Here is a 19,160-nt window from a genome sequence, read left to right as displayed (position 1 = left end):
AACCCTCGAGTACTTTTTTTGAGATTTTAACAGATTTGTGTGTGTTGAGCATCAGGACAATGTTAGCGTCTGTTAGCTTTAATTGTTGGGAAAACTGGGTAATTTTGAGCTTTTGTCAGCTAATTTCAGCTTCCGGGTTTAAATTGATTTTTGGAACTTGATCATAATCAGCGACGTATCGCAAAACTTCAAGTGCAAAGATGACCTGTCGGTTTCTCATTATTATTCATAGCGGAGTTTTCTTATCCTATGAGAAGAGCCGGCTTCTTAAATATTCATAAGAGCACGTTTTTTCCGAAGACAAAGCAGACCTGGCCAAGCTCAGCTGTGAAATCCTACGTTAATGACTGGGTGAGACGCGTCTGCCATAAACAAACAGACAAAGAAAATGTCGTATCTGTGTCTGTTCTAATCACAGATTTTGGAATTGTACCCTCGTAATATTACGAGTACGTTCTGTTTTTCTTTACGATTTTATACTTAACGGATGAGTGAATTTTATTTACGCACAAAATATTTATGACATTGATTTTATTCCATACAGGGCATTAAATTACTGTTTATTTCTTTGCATTTTAACTTTGTAAACTATAAAATCATGGGTCTCCGCATGGTTTGTGTCTCATTTTGTGAACTGACTGACAGTTACTCGCTCCCCTCCTTCTCCCCTGCTCTGCTGGCCACGCCCACTCCTGCCCTTTGCTCGCGGAGCTCCACGCCCACTATGATGCATGAGGTGGACCTGAACTGAAAGTGGGGGGTGTCATGACCCTTTAAAAAACACACCAAATAATATTTTAGGAGATCTACATGCCGTATACAGATTATTGAAAGTTTAAAGCAATTTGTTTGCTACTTTTGTATTATTTGTCTTAAGTAAAATCACTGTCCATTGATTATTGAAAGTAATGAGCAGATTCTCTCATTGATTACTTTAATGACTAGTTTAATGACTACTTTTGTGACTACTTTAATTTTAATTGAGCAATTTATTTTTTAAAGGCAAATTAATTAAACAAAAAAAAATTCAAAAATATAACTGAAATATTACTACTTATTTTTTTAAAAGTAATGCGTTACTTTATTCGTTACTTAATAATAATATTACGTAACTCGCATTACTTGTAATGCGTTATCCCCGACATTGATAACGGCCCTACAATAAAATACAGTTTATATTAAAGTTTAATACAAAAATTTTAGAAATTTTCCTTAACAAAATAAGTTACAATTAATATTTTATTCTGAATTCTTTCAATATTTGTTAAAAAATAAAATAAACATTTTCTCATTAGATTCCTGATCATCCTTTTGTTCTGAGTCTATTTTAAGATCTACTCTGAAAGAACCTATCGGTGAACAGTTCCTACAAGAACTATTGTTTAAAGAACTGAAGAATGAAAAATTTATGCCAATTAATAATCTTGGATTGATTTATAATGGATTCAGGAAGTCAAACCAGCTCTAAAAATGTGATTGTCACAAATGAGGCCCGTAACCAAAGGGGGTTCCGGTGGTTTGAAAGACCCACCCCTCAATGACAAAGGTCCAGAATTTGTCCCATACATGAGCCCATTTGTCCTATTTTGACTGCTACATCATCATAAATTGTGAACGTAACCCACTGAAAAAGGCTTTAAGACCACACATCAGTGTGACTTCAGCTAATTGGTTTTGGCCAATGCAAGCTATTATTTTTCATGAGTCCAACAACCAGCTGTGCAAGAAAACATAAAATCGGATGTAAGTGAAGTCTTTGTTCACTACTGTATTGTTCTTAAATAGAGAAAGCATGTTTACTAACTTTTATTCTAAATCTTGGACATTATTCTTGAAACAAACAATGACTGATAAAAAGGTGTGAAGCACCAAAAGCGGCCCATATTAAAACTAATTTAAATACTAATTTGACTATTGTGTTATCCATTAATTTTTAATCAAATGTACTTTTTTACAAGAGAGGCTAGAAAAATTATGAAGCTCTTTTATTATTATTATTATTATTTTTATTATTATTATTATTATGTTTTCATTAATATTTTATTAATTAAATAGCCAAATTCTGACTGAGGAAAGTTGAATGTGCTGGCCAGTTTGTCATTTGTCTAATAAATGACAATAGGTTACAGTTCTTAATTAAAAACCTTAATAGATTCATATTTCTCCTAATGATGAATGATGTAATTTGTATTTTAAAAATAAGTATTTATTAATTTTTTTTATTCTAAATGTTTAGGAAATATTTTGGTACATTAAAACGTGTAGTTATGATGATCATCCAACAAGCTAATCCAGCTATACAGTTGAAACCAGAAGTTTACATACACTGTATAAAAAGGCACATAACGATTTAAAAAAAATTCAGATGTTGATGTGACTAAACTTTTTCCTTTTAGGTAAGATAGGATTATCACATTTGTTTCTGTTATGCTTAAATGCTTAATAATTTTCTTGAAAGTCAAGTTTACACACAATAAGATTATTATGCCTCTGAAAAAGCTCAGATGATGGTGTCAAGGTTTTGGAACTTTCTGATTGGCTAATTGACAACATTGGCGTTAATTGGAGGTACAACTGCAGAATAGTATTTAAGGAAAACCTCAAACACACTGCTTCCTTCTGTGACAACATGGGAAAATCAACAAGCCAGAATCAACAAAAAAGCCAGATTACAATTTGCTAAATTACACTGGGGAAAAGAACAACTTTTGGAGACATGTGCTGTGGACTGATGGAACTAAGATTGAACTGTTTGGCCATAATGACCAGTGTTACATTTGGAGGACAAAAGGGAAAGCTTACAAGCCTATAAACACCATCCCAACTGTGAAGTATGGGGCGGCAGCATCATGTTGTGGGGCTGTTTTGCTGCAGGAGGGACTGGTCCACTTCACAGCATAGATGGCATCATGAAGAAAGAACATTATGTAGAAATACTGAAGCAACATCTCAAGACATCAGCCAGGAAATTAAAACTTGGCCACAAATGGGTCCTCCAAACAGACCATGACCCTAAGCATGTGCCAAATTAGTTAAAATGTGCTTTAAGGACAACAGAGTGAATGTTTTGGAGTGGCCATCACAAAGCCCTGATCTCAATCCTATAGAAAATTTCTAGGCAGAGTTAAAAAAGCTTGTGCGAGCAAGACAGCCCACAAATTTGACTCAGTTATACCAATTCTGTCAGGAGGAATGGGCCAAAATTCCTGAAAACTGTTGTAAGAATCTTGTGAAAGAATAACCATAACATTTGACCAAAGTTATACAATTAAAAAAAAAAATACCAAAGAAATGTAATAACCCCCCCTCCTAACGAACCTAAAATAGTAAACATTTAGTATGATTTACCATTAGATATTTTAAAAAAATTGTTATGTTCCTTTTTTTGAGACTGTAAGAAATCTTCTGGTTTCAACAGTAAATAGTGCTTTAAATGTCACTACAATACAGTATTTAAATCTCATAATTAAATATAAAATGAAGTGAATAACTGCAAAAAGGTCCACATTTTGAGTATAAAATAATCACCCCTTACACCAGGCTGGCTACGGGCCTGCAAATAGAACACAGCACTCATGAATATACGGCTCTGCGCTTTCCAATTGTGATTTTAAATACAGATTGAAGCTGAAAACGTGAAGCCGGCTGTGCATTGATGAATTGGTGGTTGCAGAGAACTTTTTTTGGCGCTCTTGTCTCTCAAAATGTGGTTAAACATGGGGTTTGTCCTAGAAACCGCTCTCTTTGTCCTTTTCATTTTCACAATCGCTCTTTACATTGAACCATGGTGCTTATAAAAATCCAGCGTTTCCATAAACAAATGCGGGTTCACATCTGAAGGAGATATCGATGTCGCGGGACAAGAGCAGGGTCACAGGCATCTGTTTATAGGTCCTGTGTGTGTGAAGGGGCCCCAGCTATGCGTCTGTGTGAGTGTGTATTTCTGTTTGTTTGTGTGGGTAGTGCCGCAGAAGGCCCAACAGAGGCACCGAACGGTAAGGTGAGACCCTTTCATTTTAGAAGCAATGGTTGCCACCTGAAACCTGAAGCGTGTTGAGTGGTCCTGGCAGGCAGGATCAGAGGAGAAGTATTTCTGTCTCCATAACAGACATGAGTTTAAACTTCTCCACGCGGGGGCAGGTTATGTTGTGTCGCCCCCTTGAGGAGCTGCTTGAAAACGCACTGATGAGAGGGGCGCTTTTACAATGTAGATTGTGTCAAAGCAGCTTCACATAGAAGATTATAGTGAGTTGAAACAGTGTCAGTTCAGTTTTTTGAGTTTAAGTTCGGTTCAGTGTAGTTCAGTTCAGTTCAGGTCAGTGTGGTTTGATATTCACTGCTGAGAGTCCAAACACTGAAGAGCAAATCCATCGATGCGCAGCTCTACCTGTCCCGAACCATGCAAGCTTCAAACTAGTGCTGTCCAAACCATGAATCTCTGCCAAAATAAGAGTTTGTATTTACATTTTAATTTTAATCTAAATTTTGTCTATAGTTGAAGCCCTCCTGTTTGTTTTTTTCACCAATTTATGTTTAACCGAGATTGTTTCAAAATATTTCTATTTCTAAATATAGATTCATTTCTAGTAACTGATTTCTTTTATCTTTGCCAAGATGACCGTACATCATATTTCACTAGATATTTTTCTGGGTTAATTTCCCAGAGATGGGTTGCGGCTGGAAGGGCATCCGCTGCGTAAAAACTTGCTGGATAAGTTGGCGGTTCATTCCGCTGTGGCGACCCCAGATTAATAAAGGGACTAAGCCGACAAGAAAATGAATGAATGAATAATTAGGTTAACGCAGTTAATTAAGCATCGAAAACTATATAAAACGCTATAAAAGTCTGATAAATATGCTTACTTTTTGCGCCCTGAAACTGTATAATATATTTGTGTGTATCAATGGATTGATTTCATGCGGCCGCCATTTTAAAAGCAAAATTGAGGCTGTGATGCGAAGATACCTGGAAGTATCTAGAAGTTCCTAAAGGTCTGTTCTAAATGGCTAGTAAAAAAAAAAGGGATTTCAGATGTCATTTTCAGCTAAGTTAAGGGAAATGGCTCTAGTTAGCTAAAGTTTTCTTGTCCAAACATACGTTTTAGATGCCATTTATTAAACTCGAGTTAATGAATTGATTCTTTTACTATGTTAGACTTCATGATACTGAATTTTAACACCAATTGGTACTGAAAAAAAAAAAAATAAATAAAAAAACGCCTCCATTTCCCACTAACTTCCGGACCAGGAAGCACTCTCGTCTCCCGGGCTCTGCACTGGTTGGGGAAATACAAAATTGAACCGAAACAATAGATTACAACTATATTCGGGACATTGCAACCTGCAGAACCTGGGAACAAAATATATATATATATATATTTAAATGCCGCTGAGTGCGTTCTGAAACACCGGCGGTTTGCCATAGTATTCACCAGTGCTCAACATAAATGATTGTGATTGGTTGTGAAGGTCATCAGTTCGCTGCACTTAACCCATGTTTACCGAGTGCAAACACACACGAGCGATTTGCTGATGAATCGTCTGATCTTCGCAGCTTTAAAAATCTCCAATGTCTGTGTATTTGTGTTTGCACTTGGTGAAGAGCGGTGAGCTGATGACCTTCACGGCCAATCACAGTCATTTCTGTTGAGCACTGGTGAATACCATGGCAAATCAGCAGTGTTTAAGAAAATGGAAATTTTTAAATTTCAGCGCACTATTTTAGATAACACGAGGGTGTGCTACAGAGGACTGCATTGTTTTATTGCTCACTGGGTTACATAGGCTGAAGCAGGGAAGCGTCCCCACGGTGTTTACCTGGTGCCATGAACTGAAGCCTATAAGAGGACACTTAAGTGTAGTACTCTTAAAAAGATTATGGTTTTGTTTGATGTCTAATATGCTTTTAATTGTTTAAGTTAAACTGATCTGAATGATATTATAGGGATGTTTACACCATATCTGCATGTTAAACAGCTGGAGGTTTGTAGTCCACTACATGCAGGGCCGGAGCAAGCTGAACTGCCGCTCTAGGCAAAGGATGGTTATGCCGCCCTCAACCCTAAAGTGAAACCAGGGGGTGTCAAGGGACGCCGCCCTCCCTATTCTGCCACCCTAGACGCGGATATAACTGAGGGCGCGGGTGGTGAGGGTAGTGTCGCGGACGCCGCCCTAGACGCGGATATAACTGAGGGCGCGGGTGGTGAGGGTAGTGTCGCGGACGCCGCCCTAGACGCGGATATAACTGAGGGCGCGGGTGGTGAGGGTAGTGTCGCGGACGCCGCCCTAGACGCGGATATAACTGAGGGTGCGGGTGGTGAGGGTAGTGTCGCGGACGCCGCCCTAGACGCGGATATAACTGAGGGTGCGGGTGGTGAGGGTAGTGTCGCGGACGCCGCCCTAGACGCGGATATAACTGATGGCGCGGGTGGTGAGGGTAGTTTCGCAGCCACCCTAGACGCGGATATAACCGATTGCGCAGGTGGTGAGGGTAGTGTTGCGGACGCCGCCCTAGACGCGGATATAACTGAGGGCGGGAGAGGTGAGGGTAGTGTTGGGGACGCCACCCTCTGTATTCTGCCGCCCTAGGTGGCCGCCTAGGTCGCCTCTATGGACGCGCCGGCCCTGACTACATGTTGTTGTGATGTTTACAGTGCGGATCCTATTGACCTTATTCTAAAGTGCGGAAGTGCACCTGTTTTCGCGATTGTCTACGAACTTCCGTTTCAGTCGCCTATGGGAGAAATGACAAGGAATAATAAACGGCAAAAAACGGTCAAACTACTTGCTCTACAAACAAATGTTTGCATGACTATACAGACCAAGTAGAATAATATAACAAGGAAATATCAGTTTGCAACATCAAACAGCGAAACGAGCTGTTTTTAATGTCTAAAAATGAATGGAAGTGAATGAGACCGGAAGTCTCGTGCCAAAAAGATTCAAATGGCAGCGCCCGCTCGTCTGCGGAGAATAAGGTCAATACTTCCGGGTTTCTTCCCACTGCAGCCTCGCTTTCGTTCTTTAAAATGGCAGCTGCATGAAATAAGTGTTTGGTGTAATACCGGTTAAAGAAAGGATTTTTTTTAAACATGTATTAAATCATAATTAATTCAGTTTTTGTTTTTGAAATTTGAAAGTAGTATGAAACAATATATTGTATATGAAATAATAGAAATAAAAAAATAGTGAATTAACAGAAGCTGTACTGGCAGTTTTTTTAACAAGGTTTTTGTACCATAAAGTACTACACCAATATAGACATTATATCACTTAAAACTGTTAAAATGTCAATGAAATTTACTTGATCAAACTTTTTTAACATCAAAAGTTGTTGGAGGAAAGATCAAGGCTAGACAAGTTTATGTATAAAGCACATTTCATACACAATGGTTATTTAAAGTGCTTTACATAAACAGGAATAAAAGAAACAATACAATGATTAAAATAATTAAAAATGATTCAAAACAGATTTAAATGTGTTAAAACAGGTTTTAAAAGAATGAAAAAGAAAAGAAAGACATAACAGGGCGATCTGTCGGACGGAGCACAGTGCTCATTCAGTAAAGGCACAGCTAAACAGATTTGCTATAAGTCTGAATTAGAATGTTCTTAATGTTGGAGCACATCTGATCATTTCTGGAAGCTGATTTCAGCAGCAGGGGGCGTAGTAGCTGAAAGCAGATTCACCCCTGCTTTGACTGAACTCTTGGAATATCTAAGTTATATGTTAGGCTTGTATTCAGTGAGCTTATCTGTAATGTATTGAAGTCCTTATCCATTTAGTGATTTACAGACAAGTAATAATACTTTAAAATCTATACTGAATGTTACTGGGAGCCAGTGTAAAGACCTGAAGCAAGAAGGTCGCTGGTTCGAGTTCGCGTTTCTGTGTGGAGTTTCCCAAAGATGGGTTGCGACTGGAAGGGCATCCGCTGCGTAAAATGTGCTGGATAAGTTGGCGGTTCATTCCACTGTGGCGACCCCGGATTAATAAAGGGACTAAGCCGAGAAGAAAATGAATGAATGAAAATATTTTTAACGCATACCATATATCTTTGTAACAATAATGCCAAACCTTAAAAATGAAAAACTTAATATAATCCAAATATTGTTGTACGTTAAGTCTTTAAAACCATACTTTTTTAACATTATTATTATTATTCACATAAATAAAGCCTTAATGAATATAGTAGTCTTTTTTATCTAATTTATTTATTTACTCATCTATTTATTACTGTATATATCTGTACTAACCACTGCAGGAGATCTCTGTCATGTCTTTATTTCCCAGCCTTCCTTCCTCCTTAATAAATAGCTTCTTGTCATTCCCTCATGTTGAGGTGAGCTCTGCCTAATTACCTGTGGATTGAGATGGTTGTCCTTGCACGTTAAGCGATTCTTCGTCTGTTATCACCCATTTCCAGTGAACACCAGCAGGCCCTGTTTGACCACCAGGATCTGTAACTCTCCACCGAAAAGCTCTTTTCACGCGCTCACCTCTCATTTTTCAGCCTCGCGTGCTCTCATTCAGTCTCTTTAGTCCTTAGGAAAGGTTGGACAGGGTCAGGGACTCATCTCTCCTCTTTCACAGATTCATTGCCCGCAGGATTTATTGTCTTTCGTCACCCTTTTTTGAAAGTCATCATCATCATCAGTGTGTGGCGAGGCCAGGTCTATTCAGGAAACATCTTAAGTTAGGTGTGGTGTTGGTGTGTGTGTGTGTTTTGTGGCGATTAACTGATGCCTGGGCTTGCTTTGTCTCATTAGCGATGCTTTGGTTTATTTACGTTTATTAAAGCACAAATCTTGATTTTTCATGATCTTTCTTATTGAAGATTTGAAAAAAATGAACATTCTGATACTGATAGAATGTTTTAAGCAAGATACAAGAAATTTTAAATAGTTTGAATACTGAATAAAACAACAAAACATTTTAAATATACTCTCGCGGGCCACTTTATTAGGTACACCTGTCCAATTGCTCGCTAACGCAAATTTCTAATCAGCCAATCACATGGCAGCAACTCAATGCATTAAGGCATGTAGACATGGTCAAGACGATCTGCTGCAGTTCAAACCGGGCATCAGAATGTGGAAGAACGGTGAATTAAGTGAATTTGAACTTGGCATGGTTGTTGGAGCCAGATGGGCTGGTCTTAGTATTTTAGAAACTGCTGATCTACTGGGATATTCTCGCACAACCATCTCTAGGGTTTACAGAGAATGGTCTGAAAAAGAGAAAGGTCAGAGGTCAGAGGAGAATGGCCAGACTGGTTCTAGCTGATAGAAAGGCAACACCCTGCTGAGAAATTTAGCTTAAACCAGCCTAGGCTGGTTGGCTGGTTTTAGCTGGTTGACCAGGCTGGTTTTAGAGGGTTTTTGGCCATTTCCAGGCTGGTTTCCAGCCATTTCCAGCCTGGTCTTAGCTGGTCAGGCTGGAAAATGACCAGCCAAGACCAGCTAAAACCAACTTGACCAGCCTGGTTTAAGCTGGATATAGCTGGTTTTAGCTGGACTCCCAGCTTGGCTAGGCTGGTCAAGCTGGTTTTAGCTGGTCATCTCCTAGCCTGATCAGCTAAGACCAGGCTAGAAATGGCTGGAAACCAGCCTGGAAGTGGCCGAAACCTCTCTAAAACCAGCCTGGTCGACCAGCTAAAACCAGCCAACCAGCCTAGGCTGGTTTAAGCTGGATTTTTCAGCAGGGCAGTAACTCAAATAACCACTCGTTACAACTGAAGTATGCCGAAGAGCATCTCTGAACACACAACACATTGAACCTTGAGGCAGATGGGCTACAGCAGCAGAACACCGAGTAACACTCCTGTCAGCTAAGAACAGGAAACTGAGGCTACAATTCGCACAGGCAAATTGGACAATAGAAGATTGGAAAAACGTTGCCTGATATGAAGAGTCTCAATTTCTGCTGTGACATTCGGATGGTAGGGTCAGAATTTGTAGTCAACAACATGAAAGCATGGATCCGTCCTGCCTTGTATCAACAGTTCAGGCTGGTGGTGGTGGTGTAATGGTGTGGGGGATATTTTCTTGGCACACTTTGGGCCCATTAGTACCAATTCAACATCATGTTAACGCCACAGCCAACCTGAGTATTGTTGCTGACCATGTCCATCTCTTTATGACCACAGTGCACCCATCTTTAGATTTCTACTTCCAGCAACTGCGAGATGCTATTATGTCAATGTGGACCAAAATCTTTGATAAATATTTTCAGTACCTTGTTGAATCTATGTCACGAAGGATTAAGGCAGTTCTGAAGGCAAAAGGAGGTCCAACCTGGTACTACTAAGGTGTACCTAATAAAGTGGCCGGTGAGTGCAAGTACAAGAATTAAGTGTTTCTTAAATGGGTTGTCCCAATGAAACCTTTATAATTATGACATGTGTTCAAGTTAAGTGTTACCAGTTGGTCTTAAAATGCCTATAATATCATGTATCGCAATACATTTTGGTAGATATCATGACAGACCTACTGTTGAACATGAAAACTCGAGTGCAATGAACTCTGACCTTCTTCCACACACTCAAAATCTGAGCGCTCGGTGTCTGAAGTGTGTACTTTATGTCATACAGATAAAATCAGGCACATCAGACACAAATGAAAGGATTGTATTTCATTCGAACGACAGTGAGATAAAATGTTTGGTGTTTCCTTCTACTCGCTCACCTGCTGGAGATTAGCATATTAAGCAGCAGTCGATTATTGATCTGCGATGTGTCAGTGGCATTAATGTACAATAAGAGTGTCAGAACGGCTTAATCTGCTGGGGTTTTTGGAGGCGCTGGGAAATCAGAGAGGGTTTTGGGTGTGGCGGGAGGATCTGATGGACTCAGCACTGTATTTGCTTTCATCCCTCCAAAAGGTCCGGCTTAAAATATCCGTCAGGGCATGTGCATATGTGTAATCTCTCAGTAGGAAGTGCTGCAATTAGATCCGCTGCTCATGGCTGTGTTGGAGAGATGAAGAGACGCGCACCCAGGAATTAGGGCTTCACTGACACGAACACAGTGGAATGTTATTGTGCGCACACACACACACACACACACACACACACACACACACACACACACACACACACACCCATACATTCATACATGCACGCACACTCATGCATGCTCACACATACAGGTGCACGGCAACACTCATAAATGTACACACACACAAACACTCACGCACACAAACACACACATAAACACGTACACACGCTCGCTTGCATTTTTACATACACATACAAAAACACACACAAAACATGGACACACACACATGCACACACACTCACGCCTACACAAGCACACTCATGAACATGCACACACACACCCATACATGCACGCACACTCATGCATGCTCACACATGCAGGTGCACGCGCACGAGCATGAATGTACACGCACACACATACAAACACGCACATAAACACATACACGCACACACACTCGCATGCATTCTCACATACACATACAAAAACGCACACAAAACATGGACACACACACATGCACACACACTCACGCCTACACAAGCACACTCATGAACATGCAAATGCACACACACTCACGCCTACACAAGCACACTCATGAACATGCAAATGCACACACACTCACGCCTACACAAGCACACACATGAACATGCACACACTCAGATGTGCACACACGCACACAGACTTTCACACACACACATGCATATATACACACACACATAAATTCATACATGCACGCACACACTCATGCATGCAAACACGTACGTGCACACAAACACTCACGCACACACGCATACACACACACAAACAAACACACACACATTCATGCATGTGTAATACTCATGCATGTGTATGCACACACATACACACTCGCGCACACACATACATCTACGCGCACACGCATACATGTACACGCAAACACTCAGATATACACATGCATACACAGGCACACAAGCATACACAGGCACACACACACACACACACACACACCCATACATTCATACATGCACGCACACTCATGCATGCTCACACATACAGGTGCACGGGCACACTCATAAATGTACACACACACAAACACTCACGCACACAAACACACACATAAACACGTACACACGCTCGCTTGCATTCTCACATACACATACAAAAACACACACAAAACATGGACACACACACATGCACACACACTCACGCCTACACAAGCACACTCATGAACATGCACACACACACCCATACATGCACGCACACTCATGCATGCTCACACATGCAGGTGCACGCGCACGAGCATGAATGTACACGCACACACATACAAACACGCACATAAACACATACACGCACACACACTCGCATGCATTCTCACATACACATACAAAAACACACACAAAACATGGACACACACACATGCACACACACTCACGCCTACACAAGCACACTCATGAACATGCAAATGCACACACACTCACGCCTACACAAGCACACTCATGAACATGCAAATGCACACAGACTCACGCCTACACAAGCACACACATGAACATGCACACACTCAGATGTGCACACACGCACACAGACTTTCACACACACACATGCATATATACACACACACATAAATTCATACATGCACGCACACACTCATGCATGCAAACACGTACGTGCACACAAACACTCACGCACACACGCATACACACACACAAACAAACACACACACATTCATGCATGTGTAATACTCATGCATGTGTATGCACACACATACACACTCGCGCACACACATACATCTACGCGCACACGCATACATGTACACGCAAACACTCAGATATACACATGCATACACAGGCACACAAGCATACACAGGCACACACACTCAGATATACACACACACATGCAAAGCAAACACACTCACACATGCACATATTCACACATGCACACACACTCTTACACACTATACAAACGTGCACACATTCACAGATGCAAAACACACACACAAAAAACACTCATTAATGAACACTTTCCATAGGTGTAATGCATTAACATGTATTGCTATACTTCTGGGGACATTTGGTCCCCACAACATGAAGAATACAAGGTACAAACACACACACACACACACACACACACACACAGACTTATAGGGTCTGTGAACTGTTGGCACTTCTATTGATATTTTTAATCCCCCGAATCCCCTACACTGTTTGCATTTTTACACTTTCATATCACCTCATAGCAGGAAGGTCGCTGGTTCGAGTCCCGACTCTGTCAGTTGGCATTTCTGTGGGGAGTTTGCATTTTCTCCCCGTGTTGGCGAGGATTTCCTCTGAGTACTCCGGTTTCCCCCACATTCCAAAGACATGCGGTACTGGTGAATTGAATAAACGACATTGGTCATAGTGTGTGAGTGAATGTGAGAGTGTATGGGTGTTTCCCAGTACTGGGTTGCAGCTGGAAGGGCATCCGCTGCGTAAAACATATACTGGAACATTTGGTGGTTCATTCGCCGAATAATCAGGGACTAAGCTGAAGGAAAACGAATGTATGGAGAAGGTTTTATATGATGTAGCTAAATATTGGATTTTATTTATACTATTATTAAAGGGCACCTATGGTGAAAAATCTACTTTTCAGGCTGTTTGGACTTACATGTGTGTTAGTATAGTGTATATACTGTTATACTGCGGTAAAATAAACACACCCAGACATTTTTTTTAAATTTAACAACATAAAAATGGTGGACCAATTGGAGCAGTTTTCAGATCGACCGCAACTTGACGTAGGAGTGTGGTCCCCCCGCCCACCAATATTGATTGACAGCTGCGTGCATTAACATCTCTCCGTAGTAATGCATATATTCATATCGACAAGACAGAACGAGCGCAAAGCAACCGGGAATTAAAGGTCTGTTCAGTTTGCTAGGATCATCAATCATCATCGGAGGTGATCAAGAGTGAGTTTAACAAGTTTAACATGTTTTAAAACGTGTGCACGTGTGTAATGAAGTACAGCCATTCACTTCAGATTCACTTCATCAGCACAGCCACGTGTCTCTTTCACTGTCTCTCTGTGTGTGTCTGTTTGTCTGACTGTCTACGTTATGTGTGTGTGTGTGTTTCTGCGCAACGTGTCTGTGCTGTGTGTGTGTGTGTGTGTGTGTGTGTCTGCGTATCTACGCTATGTATGTGCGTGTGTGTGTCTGCGCTACGTGTCTGTGCTATTTGTGTGTCTGCCTGTCTACGCTATGTATGTGCGTGTGTGTGTCTGCGCTACGTGTCTGTGCTATGTGTGTGTCTGCCTGTTTACGCTATGTATGTGCGTGTGTGTCTGTGCTATGTAGGGGTGTCACAATTTCGATTATTAATCCAAATCGATCGAAATATATGCTCAATTTCGATTATCGAATCAAAAAATGGATTCGTCGATGCTGCCACGCCCCCATGTCACGTCAGCTTGGCTTGCCAAGCGGGAAAAAAACAGGCTTGTTGAAGTGCTTGTTAAACTGCAGTAGCAGGAGACTAGTCGACAGAGCTTAAACCCTCTCCTCTTTCAATGAAGTCGCCGGTGTGTGAGCATTTTATATTTCCAGTGAGTTATGTTGACAACGTTCGTGTTGTCGACAAAAAAAAAACACAGTTCTGCAAGCTCTGCTATGTACGTATTACGTACGGTTCGTCAGATAGACAACACCGGCATCGCGATCCTCCGCCCGCCCCCGTTGCAAATCCGCTCTCGAAAAGTTCACACTCAGGCCCTGTTTACACTGTCTTTGTTTTTAAATGGCGTTTTAGAACAACAATTTGACATCCACAGTGGCGTGTAGCATTTCTGAGCAGCGCTCCTTCCTCTCTACCTCTGAAAATGCACATCACGTGACCACACAGACACAGACGCACACACAGCCATGCGCCCGAGACAGCAGGTCCAGGCAGTCAGAGGACTGCTTCAATCTTTCACACACTTGTACTTTGTCATTTTAGCGAACACCTCAGATACTGTTGGCTGGTTCCTGTTGGTTGTGCGCCTTTTTTACCGACGCCATTATAACGACACAGATCACTGCCTATTCACGAGTCCCGCAGAAAAAGTGATTGACAGGTGGTAATTATGTGTGTATCTTGCCTTTATTCATTTACTGTATGATTTGTTTATGGGTAAAACAAAGACCATGCAGGTGAGGTAGTTTAAACGGTAGGCTACAAATAATTAATTGGTCATTAATTAATTAATTATTCATAATCGAAAATCGAATCGAATCGTGACTTTAGAATCGAAAATGTAATCAAATCGAGGATTTGGAGGATCGTGACACCCTTAGTGCTACGTGTCTGTGCTATGTGTGTGCGTGAACTCGTTGCAACTCCACAAAAAATGCATCAAATACTGATTGCTAAAGTTCTCACTGTAGTATTTCTCACAAACGTTACGGGAGATCTGCTTCCTGAGGCATGTTGCTGACAGGCACGTGGGAACGGTGGGCGGGGATGACTTGCCTTAAAGGCCCAGTGCAAAGAAACAGCAACAAGCTTTTCCCGGCTATAATACAGCCACTTCAAACAGCTATAATAAATACTCTGATGGGTGTTTTGAGCTGAAACTTTACAGACACATTCTTGGGACACAAAAGACTTATAATAAATATGAAACAAGGGGTAACCTATGTGCCCTTTAAAATGAATTGAGATTGAGCACTTCCGGATTGAACTGGATTCAGAAGAGTTAGGCAGGTCAAGGATCAGAAGAGCACAAATCTCTCGATCTCAAACCATTACCGCACCAAGACTTGCCTCGACGTTAACCTTACCTTGTCTTTCAACTTCTCTTATAAAAGTGAGCTCCGCAAAACTTCACTCTGTGCATTCTTCCCTCTGAAAATAAACAGCTCACTGACCTGTTGTTGTAAAGCGCGCTGACCCCCGAGCGCTTATAAAACACTTCCAGCTATCAGTTCACTGGGACAGGTGGCGCGCTCCCATTTATGGTTTGAAAACAACATCCGGACCACATCTGGCTTCACAAAACCAACGTCATGTTGGTTGTATGTTATTTAGATTGTCGACTTGACATTCTCTTGACTGTAATTAACTAGTTTGACAATAGTCACATGGTTATGAAACAGCCTAGTCTTTATTTATTTGAACCACACAGTATTGTTATTACTGTCTAACAAAAAGTAAAATGATCACAGAAGCACTGGTTTATTGTTCAGATATAATATTTATTTCTTGCAGAGATCAAATTGGTTTACATTTTATCTTGACCTATCTTAATAGGGCAAATGAAGAATGTGCCAATGACATTATTAGACCTGTAGGTAACTTATCAATCTTTGTGTCATTGAATATTTTAACCGATTCAATAAATTAATGGCTGATTCATGCAATAACTGTTAAACAATCTTTGTGTCATTGAATAGTTTAACAGATTCATTAATAAAAGCTGATTCATTCAGTAACTGTTCAACAATCTTTGTGTCAGAATTATTTAAGCGATTCATTTAAAAATGCTGATTCATCCAGCAACTGTCAATATATTTGTGATTGATTAAAATATGTGATTCATTAATAAAGATTGATTTATCCAGTACCTGTTAAACAAACATTGTCATTAAATAATTTAAGCGATTCATTCAAAAAGGCTGATTCATCTAGTAACTGGTAAACAATCGTGTATCATTGAATAATTTAAGTGATTCATTCAAAAAGACTGACTCATTTAACAACTGTTAAAATTTTTGTGATTGAATAATTTTAATGATTTGCTAATAAAGGCGGTGTCATCCAGTAACTGTAAGTTTTTTATAATTGAATATTTCTTTAAAGTGATTCATTTAAAAGGAATCATCCAGTAACTGAAAAAAAAGATTCATTTAGTAACTGTAACTTTTGTAAAACAATCTTTCAGTCATTGGATAATTTAACAGATTCATAAATAAAGGCTGATTCATCGAGTATCTGGTAAACAATCTTTGAGTCATTGAATAATTTAAGTGATTTATTTAAAAAGGCGGATTCATCCAGATAGCTAAATAGCTTGAGAGAATGCTGATGTCTTAAACACAAAATTATGATTCATTATGATTTATATATTATTCAGCATTTTACTAATACTCTAATAACTCTAAGTCAACATCTAGTTGCAGAGTTACTCTAAGCCAACAGATTTATCACATTATAATCAACATATTTAATCAGAGGGCTGATCGATTGTTTTAAATTAGAAATGCCATGTGATGTTTTGTAGCCTGCAACAACCTTTTAACATTTGCAGAGAATAAACAGGAACATTAATATCAATAAATCCTGGAATATTTTCCTGAAGGCTTGTACTGTACAAGAGGCCTGATTTGTCTTTGGTCCAGAGGAGAATTGCAGTGTGGCATCTCAAACAGTCTCTCTGCATAGCTCACAGTATTCACTAAAATAGAAGGCTAACCCTCATGTGCCCGATGACCTTTACTGTCCCTGGAGTTCATGGCAGATAATGGAGCCAATTTATTAAAACATCTACTCTCTTTACGATTGAACAAAAACAGCCTGGGAAATTAATATCCCGCTTGTTACAGTCAGAAAAGAAGCATCTTTCCTGAAATTGCTGAAGAAACTGCATAATAGCTATGTTTCCATTCAAAGCTATGATTAAAATATCACATAAAACATTTACGAATAAATCACTGTTTCTGAGAAGCGAGTTCGATTATATGATTATAATAAAAAGGATTTCTGAATGCTCAGAAATCTCTTTATTTTTTTTCCAATCCATTGACCAACGTGGATAACTTTTGATACTGATTTTTGTGAATTTGTTTATATATGACAGAAGGAGGTCACTATACAAATTTAATTTGAGGATGGACTTCAGCTCAGGTGTTGGTAAAATTATTTAAAAGTATTGTATTACCATTTTGCGTTACTTAAACTACTTTTTCTATTCAGTGAAATTAATGTTACTTTTTTACTACGTTTTTTCATCTGCCAGTTTGTAACACAATTTTTTAAAAAATCACATTTTTTTTCCTTTTACGTAAAGTAATGCATTACAACTTTTTAAGAACTTTTTGTCTGAAAAAAAAAAAACTCAGATATTTATGAAATGAAAAAGTAATGCGCTACTTTACGATACTTATGGAAAAAAAAATCTGATTATGTAACTTGCGTAAGTAGCCCTATCAATATTTGAAATGACGGGAGATGAGATCAGTCCAATTATTTAGTCTAGTAATCCAATCACAACTTTAAGTTTTCTGAACTTTTTTTAACAAAGTTTTTTTTTCAAAATAGTAACACAAAAAATAAATATTACCTCAGAATGTAATTCTATACTTTTACATTACATTAAAAAGCAATCTGATTACATAACGCACATAACTTGTGTTACTTGTAATACATTATTCTTAACATTTGAAATGTCATGAAATGATATTGGTCCACTAATTAGTTTAGTTATACAATTACAACATCTGTTGGAAAAATCTGGTTACTTTTTTACCAAGTAACCTTTTACCTCCGATATTTCCTCAAAGTAATTTATTTTACATTACTTAGAAAAAGTAATCTGATTACATAACGTATTTAACTTGAGTTGCTTGTAACAAATCCCTAACATTTGAAATGTTGTGAGATGATATTGGTCCAACTAATTAGCCTAGTTATCCAATCACAGCATCTGTTTAAAAAATCTGATTGCTTTTTTAAGTAACTTTTTTCATATATTTACTCGGAAATTAAAAAGTAATTTGTTACTCTACTTACCTTGAAATCTTGTAATCTGATTTCATAACTTATGTTACTTGCATAACTTGCTTTACGTTTAATCCATTGTCCCGAACATTTAAAATGGCTTGAGTTGAGATTGGTCCATTAATTAATCTAGTTATCCAATTACAGCATCTTTTGAAGCAAAATTGCATACATAAACTTTTTTATTGCAAAAATGAGTTAAGAATGAAATGATTTATGTCTGTGTGTGAAATGTAAGCTAATAAATGGGAAAACCAAGTAACTGTCATATTTTTTTGTAAAAAGAAACTCAACATATTTAATTGTCAATGAGAAAGTAATGTGTTACTTTAAATTAGCTGAAAAAAGTAATCTGATTATGTAACTTATGTAACGTAATATGTAATTTATGTAACTTGCATCACTTGTAACCCCTTGTCCTCAACATTTGAAAAGGCGTGAGATGATATTG

At 39.1% G+C, this 19,160-nt stretch overlaps 2 long non-coding RNA genes across 2 annotated transcripts; both read left to right on the top strand.

The window, feature by feature from the left end:
* The first annotated feature begins 1,295 nt into the window (after positions 1 to 1,295).
* On the top strand, positions 1,296 to 5,362 carry LOC141377677 (uncharacterized). Its single transcript, XR_012390188.1, has 2 exons — positions 1,296 to 1,355; positions 3,188 to 5,362. It is a non-coding gene; the product is annotated as an uncharacterized lncRNA (long non-coding RNA).
* Positions 5,363 to 13,454: 8,092 nt separating this feature from the next.
* Positions 13,455 to 16,821, top strand: LOC141377676 (uncharacterized). The gene is made up of 2 exons (XR_012390187.1): positions 13,455 to 16,385; positions 16,449 to 16,821. It is a non-coding gene; the product is annotated as an uncharacterized lncRNA (long non-coding RNA).
* The last annotated feature ends 2,339 nt before the right edge of the window (positions 16,822 to 19,160 follow it).

The sequence above is a fragment of the Danio rerio genome, chromosome 14, assembly GCF_049306965.1.
Source record: "Danio rerio strain Tuebingen ecotype United States chromosome 14, GRCz12tu, whole genome shotgun sequence".
Taxonomy (NCBI): Eukaryota; Metazoa; Chordata; class Actinopteri; order Cypriniformes; family Danionidae; genus Danio; species Danio rerio.
The sequence above is the reverse complement of the archived record's forward strand: the minus strand, read 5'-3'. Positions and strand labels throughout refer to the sequence as shown.